Raw genomic sequence first — 13,794 nt, forward strand, 5'->3', positions numbered from 1 at the left:
CTTCAGAAATTTTTTCAAAAAAGTCTATCTCCTGCTGTGTCTTTATGCAATTATACACAGCATGATTAGATGGAGAAAAAAGATTCCCTAAATACCATGAACAGCTAAAATAAAGTTCTAATCAATTCACTGATTTTAAATTGTTTCAAAATATATCCTGGGTACTAAAACGATCATCCTTAACTTTTTTATTTCAGGAGAAATTAAGTTCTATTTTTCTTGACCAATAAACTTCTGCTCAAGATAAAATATTAAGATCCTTAAAACCCTGATCAGAAAATGCAAGCTGCAATGAGGTATTCTTTTATCTAGCATGTCGGTAGTGATTCAGAATGGAAGTATCTAGTTTAGCAAGAATGTGGGGAAAGGGACAATTTCATATTATTTTACAGCAAGTATAATCACAACACTTTAGACCAAGTGTAGGCACTATAATATTTTTGCAGGCCAATTTGGCAATATGTATTTAGAACCATTAAGAAATATTCATGTTCTTGAATTCAGTAACTCCAACTCTAGTAATTTGCCCTAAGGAAATTATCAAACCCATATAGGAATCTTTATCACAGTATTATATATGGTGGGGGAAAAAAAAGATACCACAAAATACCAAAGAAGACAGTGTGGTTAAATAAATCAGTGATGGCATACATGACAGCATATTTTCTGACCTAAATGACCAAGGATAAAACATTGGCAAATAAACTCAGGTTTATCAGTATGATAAAATACTCAGATTGCCATTTTTTTAAGGTAGAAACATATGATAGTAGAACAATCCAATTCTCATAAACTTCATATAACATAAGCATATGTGGAGTTCCCGTCATGGCTCAGTGGTTAACGAATCCGACTAGGAACCATGAGGTTGCGGGTTCGATCCCTGGCCTTGCTCAGTAGGTTAAAGATCCAGCGTTGCCGTGAGCTGTGGTGTAGGTTGCAGACACGGCTTGGATTCTGAGTTGCTGTGGCTCTGGGACAAGCCAGCAGCTGTAGCTCTGATTCGACTCCTAGCCTGGGAACCTCCATACGCCGCAGGTGCGGCCCTAGAAAAGACAAAACAAAACAAAAACAAAAACAAAAAACCATAAGCATATGTAACTGTGAACATACACACATGCACACACAAACAGAGTAATACAAATTCTGCACCAAAGTATATGCACCAAAAATATATGTAAAGCTTAGCTCAGCCTGGAGATGATGTCTACTTCAAAATGTTGCTGTCAAGGAATTACTCGTGGCTCAGCGGTAACCCAAAAAGTATCCATGAGGACATGGGTTTGATCCCTGGCCTCACTCAATGGATTAAGAGTCTGGCATTGCTGTGAGCTGTGGTGCAAACACGGCTTGGATCCTGCATTGCTGTGGCTGTGGTGTAGGCCAGCAGCTGCAGCTCTGATTAGACCCCTAGCCTGGGAACCTCCATATGCCACAGGTGTGGCCCTAATAAAACAAACAAACAAACAAAAAATTGCTGTCAGGATTCAATTATAAATACATATATTTGACATATATAAAATAAAAAGTATATTTTATTGTTTTATGTATTTTACATTGATATGTCATATATGATGTCATATATAAACATATATTACATATAATTTTGTGCATTATTTTATGTGTACAAAATATGCATATATACCTTATTATACATGTGTAATAATTATACCTATATAAACACACATAATAATCTCCCTATCAGAGGGCCTGGGAAATAATGGATCTTCAAAGAATGCTGGTTATTTTCTCGCCTTCACAGTGTTTTTCAGATGTGGCACCTACCCCACACTATTCTATGTCTAACAAGACTTGGCTCCAAGAACACAATCAGGGATACAGAAGTACCTCGGTAAAGAGAATGAATCAGGCAGAAAACGAATAAGCCTCTAGAACTCTTTGCAATCTCTCTGCACACTTCCTGTCAAGCCAAAGCTTTAAGCTGATGCCAATTTTCAAATGACAGCAGGATGGCTGGGCTTTATCACCAGTGCATGGTCTTAAAGGCTACCTCTCTGATGAACATAGACCAAAGATAACCTCCTTCCAGAAAGTGTTCTCTTATTACCTTTTAAAAGCATGAATCAGACCCTGAAAAGGCTCAGGTTCATTACTTTAAAATAACCACATAAAGGAACTTATAGCCACATATCTAGGCCTAATGGATTCTGCCCCCTGAAAGAGGCATAATTTTGGACACTCCTTCTAGATGCCTGTTGGGTTTCCATGGGAACAGATGTCTCAGGGTCAACTCTACTCATCTCAGGGTTGGGGAGCTATATGAATAGGTGAGACAAAATCTATCCCCTTAGGGAGCTGATTGGGTCTAACTATGGGCATATATTTGGCCATAACAGAAAAATGGAAGGACCTGATGTGATGGGAGATTTTAAGGCCAGAGCCATGAACACTTTATAGAAGTATGACATCATTTTTAGCCCCTGCAAATGGCCCCCTGGCAAGCTGTTCCCTGACCACCTTTAGTTGGCTTTCTCTTTTGTTCAAAGGAAGGGTAGATGGTATCTTTTCAGACTATTCAGTAAGAAAGGAGAAAGGACTCTCAGACCCCATCCTGCAATCTGACTTAATGGAAATAAAAATCAGAGTGGAACAACAAGGTGTTAACTTCACTGTGAAATAAATTACACTTCAAAACACACGTACCCTAAACTATTGGCTAATTACTGGTTAATTCATTGCAAATGCATATTCCATGATTGTCACTCCAGGCCACTGCACTGGAACACTAGGGGAAGCTTGAACCACAGGAAGTGGGGAATACAGACCCAACATTATCGTTTTGGCCAAAGTAGCAGATGTTGCACTCATCTGCCAATTCCAGGGAAACAGCTAAGCACAATTGGAGATGCTAGACCTAGGTGAAAGAGGGGCACTTCAAGATAGGCCAAGCTCCTCCTAGAGCATGCCAATGGAAAGTTTGAATCAATTGCTAATCATACTACTTATTATTACAATTATTACCATATACCTGTTCTTTTTATACTGACCCAATCAAACCATGTTACACAACCCTTCAAGGAGGACCATACCCATTTTGAGCATCTCTACACTGACTTTAAATAACTTGCCCAAAGTCATAGAACTACAAATGAGGAACTGAGATTCAAACCCATATGCATCAAATTTCAAACTACATGGACTCAACCTCCACAAAGGGCCATTCTTGTTCTTAGGATCCATCTCTTAGAAGCCCTATCTGCAGTATATAGTATCCAGGTTTTCTCTTTGAAACATTTTTTCTTCAAGAAATTAGAGTTCCCATTGTGGCTCAGTGGTAATGAAACTGACCAGTATCCTTGAGGGTGCAGGTCAGATCCCTGGCCTCACTCAGTGGGTTAAGGACCCAGCATTGCCATGAGCTATGGTGCAGGTCACAGACGTGGCTTGGATCTAGCACTGCTGTGGCTGTAGCGTAGGCCGGCAGCTGTAGCTCTGATTTGACCCCTAGCCTGGGAACTTCTATATGCTGTGGGTGCTGCCCTGCACCCCCCAAAAAAATCACTGCAAAAGAAATAAAAAGTAGTACCTACCATGTTTTGGGTTCTGTTCTAGCCACTAGACATAGAGCAGTGAATACGGCAATGATCTTCTCTGTTAGAGTTTATATTCTAGCAGGGTGGGACAGAAAATAAATACAAAGTGTATTACTTTAGATAACAGTAACTCCAGTTGACCCTTGCACAAAGCTGGAGTTAGGGATGCCCATTCTCTGTGCAATTGAAAATCCAGGTATAACTTTACAGTCGGCCCTCTGTGTGCAGTTCTAAATCCAATTGCAGATTCTGCAGCACTATAGTACAGATTATTTGAGGGAAAAAAAATACATATAAGTGGACCCAAGCAGTTCAAACTACTGTTTATAGGATCAACTGTAACTGAGGAAATAAACCAGGCTAATGGGCAGAGCTGTGCTGCCCATTACAATAAACCATTCGCCACATGGGGCAACTGAGTACTTAAAATGTGGTTATCTAAATTGAAGAGTGTTGTAGGTGTAAAACACACCTGGATTTCAAAGACTTAGTACCAAAAAAAGTGTAAAATATCTCATTAATAATTGCATGTAGTTATTACATATTATAAATTATTTACCATTCCAGTGTTCTTCTTTTTTTCCCAAGATTTAAGCTTTCATCTCCCATTATTTTCCTTCTACATAAAAAAAAAAAAAAACTTAAAAAAAATTTTTTTATAGTGCAGTTCTGCTGGTGAGGAATTCTCTCAGATTTTGGACATCTGGAAAGGTTTTTCTTCCTTTCTTTTTTAAAGGTATTTTCCCTGTTTAGAGAGTTCAAGTTTGATAGCTTTTATTTGAGCACTTCGAAAATGTCATTCTATTGTCTTCCTGCTCACACTGTTTCCTATTAGAAGTCCACAGATCCTTATCTTTTACTCCATATGTAATGTATATTTCCTTTACTGGGCTACCTTTAAGATTTATTCTTTATCATGGATTTTCAAAAATTTTATAAATATATGTGAGGTTTTTTTGCTTATCATGGTTGGAGTTCTGTTGAATATCTTGAATATGTGGATTGATAATTTTCATCATCTTTGCCAAAAAAAAAAATTGCCACTGTTTCAACAAATAATTTTCTGGGGTTTTTTTCCCTATTTTTTTATAAAATTCTAATTACACCCTATGTTGACATTTGATAATGTCCACTAAGTCTCTGTTCATCTTGTCTTCTTTCCCTCCGTGCTTCAGTTTGCATAGTTTCCATTGCTATGCTTTCTTATTCAGTGTTTTTGTTTCCTTCTTAGTGTCTAATCAGTTGTTAATCCCTTCCAACGAAATTTTCCATTTTAGATTTTGTTTCTAGAAATTCCATTTTTGAAAAATCCTTCATTCTTCTCCTTATTCAGCTTAGGTTTCCCTTTAAATCCTTGTAGACATTTACGTTAACTGTTTTAAGATCCTCATTTGCTAATTCCATTACTTTTTTCATGTTATTTTATTTATAAAAATTGGTGTTTCTCCATATAGTAGCTTAGAATTTTCTTGCTTCATCACACGTTTAGTATTTTGTTTTATTAGATCCTGGCCACTGTGCATTTTGTAATATTGACTGCTAGATTGTACACACACACACACACACACACACACACACACATTACTTTAAAAAGGCATTGTACTTCATTCAGGCAGGCATTTAAATCACTTGTAATTCAGCTTGAGCTTTTCAAAATTTTCTTATAACCATTTTTAGGGCAAGTTTTGAACGTCCTTGACTCTAGAGTTAGTTTATTCTCTTTTGTAAGGCACAATCCTCCAGTGTCCTCAGGGCTTCAACATGAACATTTTACTGTGGTTGACCAAAATTCAGACATCTCCCGGCCCTGTGGGTGTTCTAGGAACCCCTCAGCTTATAATTTTTTGGTTGCGTTTTGCCCAGCCTCCTGGAGTCTTTCCCTGTACATCTGTAGGTTGGTGTTTAACCTATCCTCAAGGGGGTCTTTATGCAGATTTTGAAGTTCCTTCTCCAGGCAGATTCCGCCTCCCTGGTATTCTGACCCTTAAATTCCAGACATTTCTCTCTCCCCAAATTCCAACCTCTCTCTTCTCCTATGTTCTGCTTGAGATCCCTCTCCCTTCACTGCAATCTGAGAAAGTGCCTTTGGACAAAGAGCACGGATGAACGTAAATTTTACATTGTTTTTTCTTCTCTCACAAATCACAGTTCGGCACTGTCTATTGTCTAATGTCCAGAAACCGTTGCCTCACTTATTTCACGTGGGTTTTTTCATTGTTTACTGTGAACAGGTATGTCTCAGCACAGTTACTCCATCATAGAGGAAGTATGGGCCTATTGGAGTTCCCTGGTGGCCTAGTGGTTGAGGATTCTGCCTTGTCACTGCTGTAGCTTGGGTTGGTGCTATGGGGCAAGTTTGATCCTTGGCCTGGAAACTTCCACAGGTGGCCAAAAATAAAAGTAAGCCTGTATAAAATCTGGCCATTTATAAAAACAAAGTGTTTTATTGTTAAAAAGTAAAAGCATTCCAAGAGCACCTCATCATAAGAAACATCTAATCTAGGAGTTCCTGTCGTGGCACAGCGGAAATGAATCTGATTAGGAACCATGAGGTTGCAGGTTCAATACCTGGCCTTGCTCAGTGGGTTAAGGACCCAGCATTGCTGTGAGCTGTGGTGTAGGTCACAGATACTGCTCGTATCTGGCGTTGCCTTGGCATAGGCCGGCAGCAACAGCTCTGATTGGACCCCTAGGCTGGGAACATCCATGTGCCGCAAGTGTGGCCCTAAAAAGACAAAAGACACACAAAAAAGAAACATCTAATCTAGTACACTGATTTTCAAACTTGGTTGCACATTGAAATAACCTGGAATATCACTCTCGGAGTTTCCAGTTTAAAGGGTCTGGGATGTCACTTGGACCTCAAAAATTTTTAAAGCCCCCTTGGAGATTCTACTACTATACAGCTGAGCTTGATGTCATGTGTTAGTGTGTGTTTAGATGTTTCCATTCACATACAACTGAGTACATGTATATCCGTGGGTTATACCCTCCCCTAGCTCTTTAGATCAGTGGTTCTCAAACATTACTGCTGGAAAAAACACGGATCAAGATACATGCCCGGCATAGGATATTTTTTCCAGCTCAGGATGTTCAAGTGTTTGAAGGCCATCAGGAGCAGCTGTTTGTAAATGGATAAGGGCCTATATTTCAGGGATTAAATGCGTTTGATCATCTGTTCATCAGTGTGAGTCAGAGTGGTTATACAGTTTTATCCCCCCACAGAAGCATATGCTTGGCTTGCCAGGGCTCAGAGTAGAACTCATTCTTCTTCTCCACTTTCCAATTGCCGTAGTTTTTTCAGACCAAAGCCATACTTAGGGAATTCTTGATGGTTAAATCTATCTCTACTGAGTCAGAGACTGAATTGAAAACTCCACAACCTAAACTGGATTTTCTTCTCTGGATATACTCAAAAGGAATGAAAATATACCTTTATGGAGAGCCAGATATTTTACATGTACAATCTTTTTCTTTTTTTCTTTTAGGGCCACACTCACAGCATATTAAAGTTCCCAGGCTAGGGGTTGAATCAGAGCTATGGCTGCTGGCCTATGCCACAGCCACAGCAACACGAGATCCAAGCTGTGTCTGTGACCTGCACCACAGCTCAGGGTAACGCTGGATCCCTGACTCACTGAGCAAGGCCAGGGATCAAACCTGTGTCTTCATGGATCTAGTCAGGTCGTTACTGCGAGCCACAAAGGGAACTCCCTATATGTACAATCTTAATAATAGAACCAATTGTCTTATGGGATAGGACAGCCACATTTTAAAGAAGAAAGCAAAGAAAGCTTTAGAACCTTCTCGCTCATGATTTTATTTGGTAAGCACTTGAGGAAAAATAAAATAAAAAACTGATTAAAGTGTATCTGCTCTCAATGAAACAGATGGCCATGTCTAAGGCTAGCTCATATTTCTTTCTTCCTCATGAAATGTTATATTCTTCTGGATGGAACTGCTAGGGCTCCAATGAGCACAGCATGAAGACTCTTTACAGTTAAGAACTGTTCCAGGTCTAAGGTTCTATGATCCTACAGTCATAGCATCTTGTCCAGGTTAGTCAGTTAACATATATAGAATATATCTTTTTCTTTCTTCATCTCATAGTGGGATCCCTCCCAGGACCCCTCCCAGATTCTGGTTCTCTAGTTTACACCATAAATACTCACACAGACTGGCATAATGCAAAGTACATAGGCATTGAACATACCTGGCTTCAAATCCCAGAAACAACTATTTCTAGATGTGTGAGTGTGGGCATGTTACATAAAAACATCTAAAATTCACTTATCCCATTTATGAAAGAAAAATAAAAAACGTAGTGCCTGGGTCAGTCAAGGTAACAGCAGAATACTGATGATACCCTAAAATTGGCAATTGATGAGAATGTAATACAAGGACTGTTCACAAAGGTGTGGGCAGGGTATAGCAGAACCTACATTGTGGAAAAGTTGGGGCAACTAGTCCTGGAGGGACAGGGGAGGTACTGGGACCACGCTGTATGGAGAAGGATGCCCGATAGGAGCTGGGTGTTTCAGGAGAGGGATGCAACCAACCCATAGTGACCTGGAGAAATAAATATTCTGACCTCACTTTCCTTTCATCTTCCAGTTACCTACCCATGCCTCCCATTGACCAAACCCAACAGAAAGTTAAAGGACAAAGGAGAAGGGAAGAGAGAGGTAGAGAGTAAATCTTTTTTCTGAGGGGGGTACATATAAATATCACAGTGCTTACATATGTGTTCTGAGGAGTCAACAGGATGGCGAGGCTTTAGACGTGTAATATGTGGCAGCTCGTTTCCTTTTCCCTTCTGGCACGCCCTCTCATTCCTCTCAGGCTTTGTCTTCTGTCACCTATCTCCTTTTCTGAATCTCCCCAACCCTCAATCCAATTCTTCCCAGAGACCAGGCTCCAGCTCTGTCTACCCAGCCTTTACTACCTCCATCTGTTCTTGCCACACTCAACTTTCCTGAAGAAGGGTTACTACAATTTGGCACATTCACTTCCCTGGAGGCCAGTCTGTCTCTGGCTAAGCCCCTGTACCCTGAAAACACCCACCATTGAAGTAAATGGGAAAACAGAGTAAATGGCATCCTTATTAAAACTCACACTTTGCTCTGTGGATGCAAGACCTTGATTATAGTGTTAACGTGTTCAGTCATATTGACTTTTAGGCCAGAAAGACTAGCATCAGCCAGTAGAAGAACCAAAAAAGGAAAACAGAAAGAAAAAAACCACAAACACAGCAGAAGTGATGGCTGAAATTCAGACAAAGAGGAAAGAGAGGAAAGATGGCACCGCCATCTTTCAGTAATTCACCAAAATGACCAACACAAAGGGAAAGAGGAGGGGCACCCGCTCTATGTCCTCTAGCCCCTTTAGAAAACATGGAGTTGTTCCTTTGGCCACATACATGCGAATCTACAAAAAAGGTGATATTGTAGACATCAAGGGAATGGGCACTGCTCAAAAAGGAATGCCACACAAATGTTACCATGGCAAAACTGGAAGAGTCTACAATGTAACCCAGCATGCTGTTGGCACTGTTGTAAACAAACAAGTTAAGGGCACAATTCTTGCCAAAAGAATTAATGTGCATATCGTGCATATTAAGCACTCTAAGCGCGGAGACAACTTCCTGAAACGTGTGAAGGAAAATGATCAGAAAAAGAAGGAAGCCAAAGAAAAAGTGACTTGGGTTCAGCTGAAGCACCAGACTGCTCCAGCCAGAGAAGCTCACTTCGTGAGAACCAATGGAAAGGAGCCTGAACTGTTGGAACCCAATCCTTAGGAATTCATGACATGATAAGTGTGAAGAAAATAAAAGACCTAGACTGTTTAAAAAAAAAAGAAGAAGAAGAAGAAGAAACAAACCATAGTCCCAAGGACATTCATGAACAAAATAATAATGTCCCAATCCTTGAAAGAAGGCAAAATTATGTTCAATGTTTTCTAGTTAAGAATGAATAAAATAATATATTATCCTAGCATATGATTTCTCACAAGAAAAATGATGAAAATCAAAATTGTACTGAACCTTGCAGAGGTATTACCGAATTACCTGCAAAATTTACTGGTATGGCATGCTTCATTCTGGTGAGGGGAGATCTTTAAGGAATTAATATACTGTCTTACAAGCATCACTATTATTTCTTATATATTTCTTGGTCCTGTCCCTTCTGTTCATTGAGTATAAAGTTCCAAAGACTTAAATTTATTGGCTCCCTTCAGAGGTTATTTTGGAGGTGTTCATAGCAAAAGAAGAATGGATATGGAATCAGGCAAACTTGAGTTCAAATCCCAAGACTAAATAATATCAGTTGAGACTGGATATGATTGTCTGCCAGTTGGTCCAAAAGAAGGGCAGAATGGGGAAAAAAAGAAGGAAAAACCGTTTTAAATGTCCCTTTGGAGTTCCTTGATGCTCGGTGTCTAAGGATCCAGTGCCATCACTGCTATGGCTCTGGTTACAGTTGTAGCATATATTTTATCCCTGGCCCAGGAACTTCCGCATGCCATGGATGTGGCCAAAAAAAAAAAAAAAAAGAGTCCTTTTACAACATACATATGTAACCTCCACCACACTCTAATTCATTTGAAAAGCCATTATTGAAAGTTCCTAGCATTTGGAAAGATTTCTGGCACAAATAGTCACTTAATAAGCACTGGGGCACCAGAGGTTCAAAGACAAGTATGGAGGGTCACTGCTATCAAAAGGTTCTTAGAAATCAATGCGAAAGTCTTTGTTTGGATTTACCTCCATCCTTTTTCCCACCCAGAATCCTGAACATCTCTCCAACTCTTCCTGTGTGCAAAGTTAAGAGAGGAGTCAAATGTTTCACACCCCTACCCTTTCGGAGGCTCAGCTATTCATCAGCATAATCCAGGGGTTTGTGTCTTGTTGGTAGGCCTCGTTTATCCCACTAATAGGTGGTGAGCACTTTTTAATCAGTCTCTTCTAAGGTGTATGATCATATTCAAAATTCATGGATAATATTATGCTCTAGGAGATAATATTATTCCCATTTTACTGATCAGAAAACTAAGGTTCAGTCACACAACCGGAAATAATTTTTCAAGTCCCACAACTTGAAATAATAAAACAAAGATTCCAACTAAAATACCTACCTTTCCTATAGTCTAGTGTTCATATCATGGGCACAATAGAACAAAACAACCTCTGAAGCTGGGATCAAGGCACAGCCCTTAGGGCTTAGACCAGACCCCCAAGACCTCTTCAGCTCACTCAAGTCCAGATGCCAAGCAAGGTGACTAAGACAAGTGTGACCAAGGAAGAGCTTGCAATTTCATAATCAATCAGTTCCCAAGGATAGGAGCCTGATGGAATGGAAAGAACACAATGTGTGGAGTACAGACTCCTGGTTCTTAGACCTGACTCTATCAATTCATGTTAGTAGTGGTACAACTACTCCTTATTGTATTTGTTAGGAAGTTTATGTGAAATAATGTTGGACAAATCACAATAACCACATCATTAATTCCTTTATTTAAAAAAAAAGAAAAGAAGGTGCTCTTTAGTCTTTCAAAAAAAGATTTGGTGGAAGAGGAATTTTAGACCATTCGTTACAGTGAGTTTTCATCTATCTTTTGTTTTCATTTATCCCAGCTTTTTTTTTCCTATCACTTATTAACAAGAATTAACAATTAACAATTCTTGTTAATAAGGTCTAGTTCAAGGTCCTTCACAAACATGTATGTTCAAAATGTACTTTGATCATTCACATATGATCACAGCTATGTTTTAAAAATACCCTGCTGTATAGCACAGGGAACTGTATCCAATCACTTGTGATGGAACAAGATGGAGGATAATGTGAGGAAAAAAAAGTGTGTGTGTGTGTATACACACACACACAAATGCTAACATTAATTATCACTGAGTGATGAGACTATATATATTTTTTTTCTTTTCATCTGAGTGCATTTTTCACATTGAGCACATACTATTTCCTAAGTGAAAAAATAATATCTGCTCACTTTAAGTCCTTTTGGTATCCAAACAAACATGTACCATGAAGCAAAGAGCAATGATGTAAATGAACAAGAAAAGAGTGTCTCAAAAAGTTCTTATCCATGAACATACGATCATATATGATATACTTAGAGATAAACCAAAGATGAGGAGAAAAAGATTATTCTGCAAGATGTAGCCATAACTTTTATAATCATGACTATATTTCCACACGCAATACAATCTGGGGGTGGTATCGGTCCTCGATTGTGAAGGCAGAGACTTCTTCAAAGAATACTTTAGCATTGTGAAATATCACAAACTATTACACGTGGAATTATGAGTACAGAACAGAATGGCCCGTAATAAGCACAAGCTGTGCGCTACGCAGCAGACACATCCAAATATCTGCCTAAACCTGAGTTTTCCTGTGGGCGTTCATTCAGCAGGGGAACATCAAGTTTGAAGAGCTCATGTTTCAAAGCTGCATGTATACATTTCATTTTCTTGTAATACAAGAGCATATCACAATAAAGTCACGTGGACTATGTTCAAAGTGTAACCCCGCTACACACACACACACACACACACATTGCTTTAATACTCAGCATTAATTAATGCCCAGTCTTGTCAAAGGCTAGCTGAATTTCTTCATCTATTCACCACTCCTTCACCAACTTCAAATATTTAGTTGCTACCTTCCAGCATAAGCCATTTTTGCAGGAAAAAAAAAAAAAAAGACACAGTGCTTGGATTTAAACCTAATTGTCAAATATTCTAGACACTACAGTGGTATAAATAAATGTAAAAGATGAGTAGTCACAGGTGACTGGGAACATACTTGTGTGAGGCTGCCATGTTTGTAGACAATTTACCTTTCTGCAATTTAGTGATGACTCACAGGAAATTTAGTGTCAATTCATCATACACAGTGAGACATAAGGGGGTTTCATAATCACTTGTCATTTTTCCTGTTTGATAATTGGTTTATTAATTTCCCTCTCACTCTTGTGTTCCTCCTGATTGAGTATAATTTCTCAGCAACTGTCTTAAACAAGCACTGTTATCTGCTGTAGTAAAGAGAATTAAGGCTAATCTGCTGGCAATTTTATCTCTGCTTCAGCCTTCTAAGGGAATGTGAAGCATGTGTGATTCCTCTTTTAAGTCTGCTTTACTTGTTGTTGCTACAGTCCTATTCACAGATGACATGATAGTTTATTTAGAACACTATAAAAATGCCACTAAGAAATTATTAGAACTCACATGTGATTCAGTGAAGTTGCAGGATACAAAATTAATATACAGAAATATGTGGCATTTCTATACACTAACAGCAAATTATCAGAAATGGAATTAAGAAAACAATCCCATTTACAATCTCATCAAAAAGAATAAAACACTTGGGAATAAATCTAACTCTGGAGGTAAAAGACCTATACAGAAAACTGTAAGACACTGATGAGGAGTTCCCATTGTGGCTCAGTGGTAACAAACTCGACTAGTATCCATGAGGATGCAGGTTCAATCCCTGGCCTTACTCTGTGGTTTAAGGATCTGGCATTGCTGTGGCTTTGGTGTAGACTAGCAATGCAGCTCCAATTTGAACCCTAGCTGGGGAACTTCCATATGCCATGGATGTGGCCCTAAAAAGAAAGGGAAAAAAGGATACTGATGAAAAAAATTGAAGACAACACAAACAAATGGAAGTATAAGATACATATGCTCATGAATTGGAAGAATTAATATTATTGAAATGACCATACCATCCAAGGCAATCTGTAGATTTGATGCGACCCCTGTCAAAATACCAATGACATTTTTCACAAAACTAGAACAAATACTCCTAAAATTTATATGGAAATACAAAAGACCTCCAAATAGCCAAATGATTTTGAGAAAGAAAAACAAATTTGGAAGTGTCAGGCTCCTTGATTTTAAACTATGTTGCATAGCTTCAGAAATCAAAACAGTACAACACTTGCACAAAAACAGACACATTAATCAACGTCATACACCACATTAACAAAAGAAAAGTCAAAAACCATATGATCTTCTCAATAAATGCAGAAAAAGCATTTGACAAAGTCCAACATCCATTCATGATCAAAACTCTTGCCAAAATGAGTATAGAGGGAACATTCCTGAACATAATCAAAGCCATTTATGACAAACCTACAACAAATATAATACTCAATGGAGAAAAAATGAAAGCCTCCTCACTCAAATCTGGAACAAGACAGGGATGTCCACTCTCACCACTGC

At 38.8% G+C, this 13,794-nt stretch overlaps 1 pseudogene; it reads left to right on the plus strand.

Moving 5' to 3' along the window:
* Positions 8,884-9,351, plus strand: LOC110260449 (annotated as a pseudogene).

The sequence above is a fragment of the Sus scrofa genome, chromosome 4, assembly GCF_000003025.6.
Source record: "Sus scrofa isolate TJ Tabasco breed Duroc chromosome 4, Sscrofa11.1, whole genome shotgun sequence".
In the NCBI taxonomy this organism is placed as follows: domain Eukaryota; kingdom Metazoa; phylum Chordata; class Mammalia; order Artiodactyla; family Suidae; genus Sus; species Sus scrofa.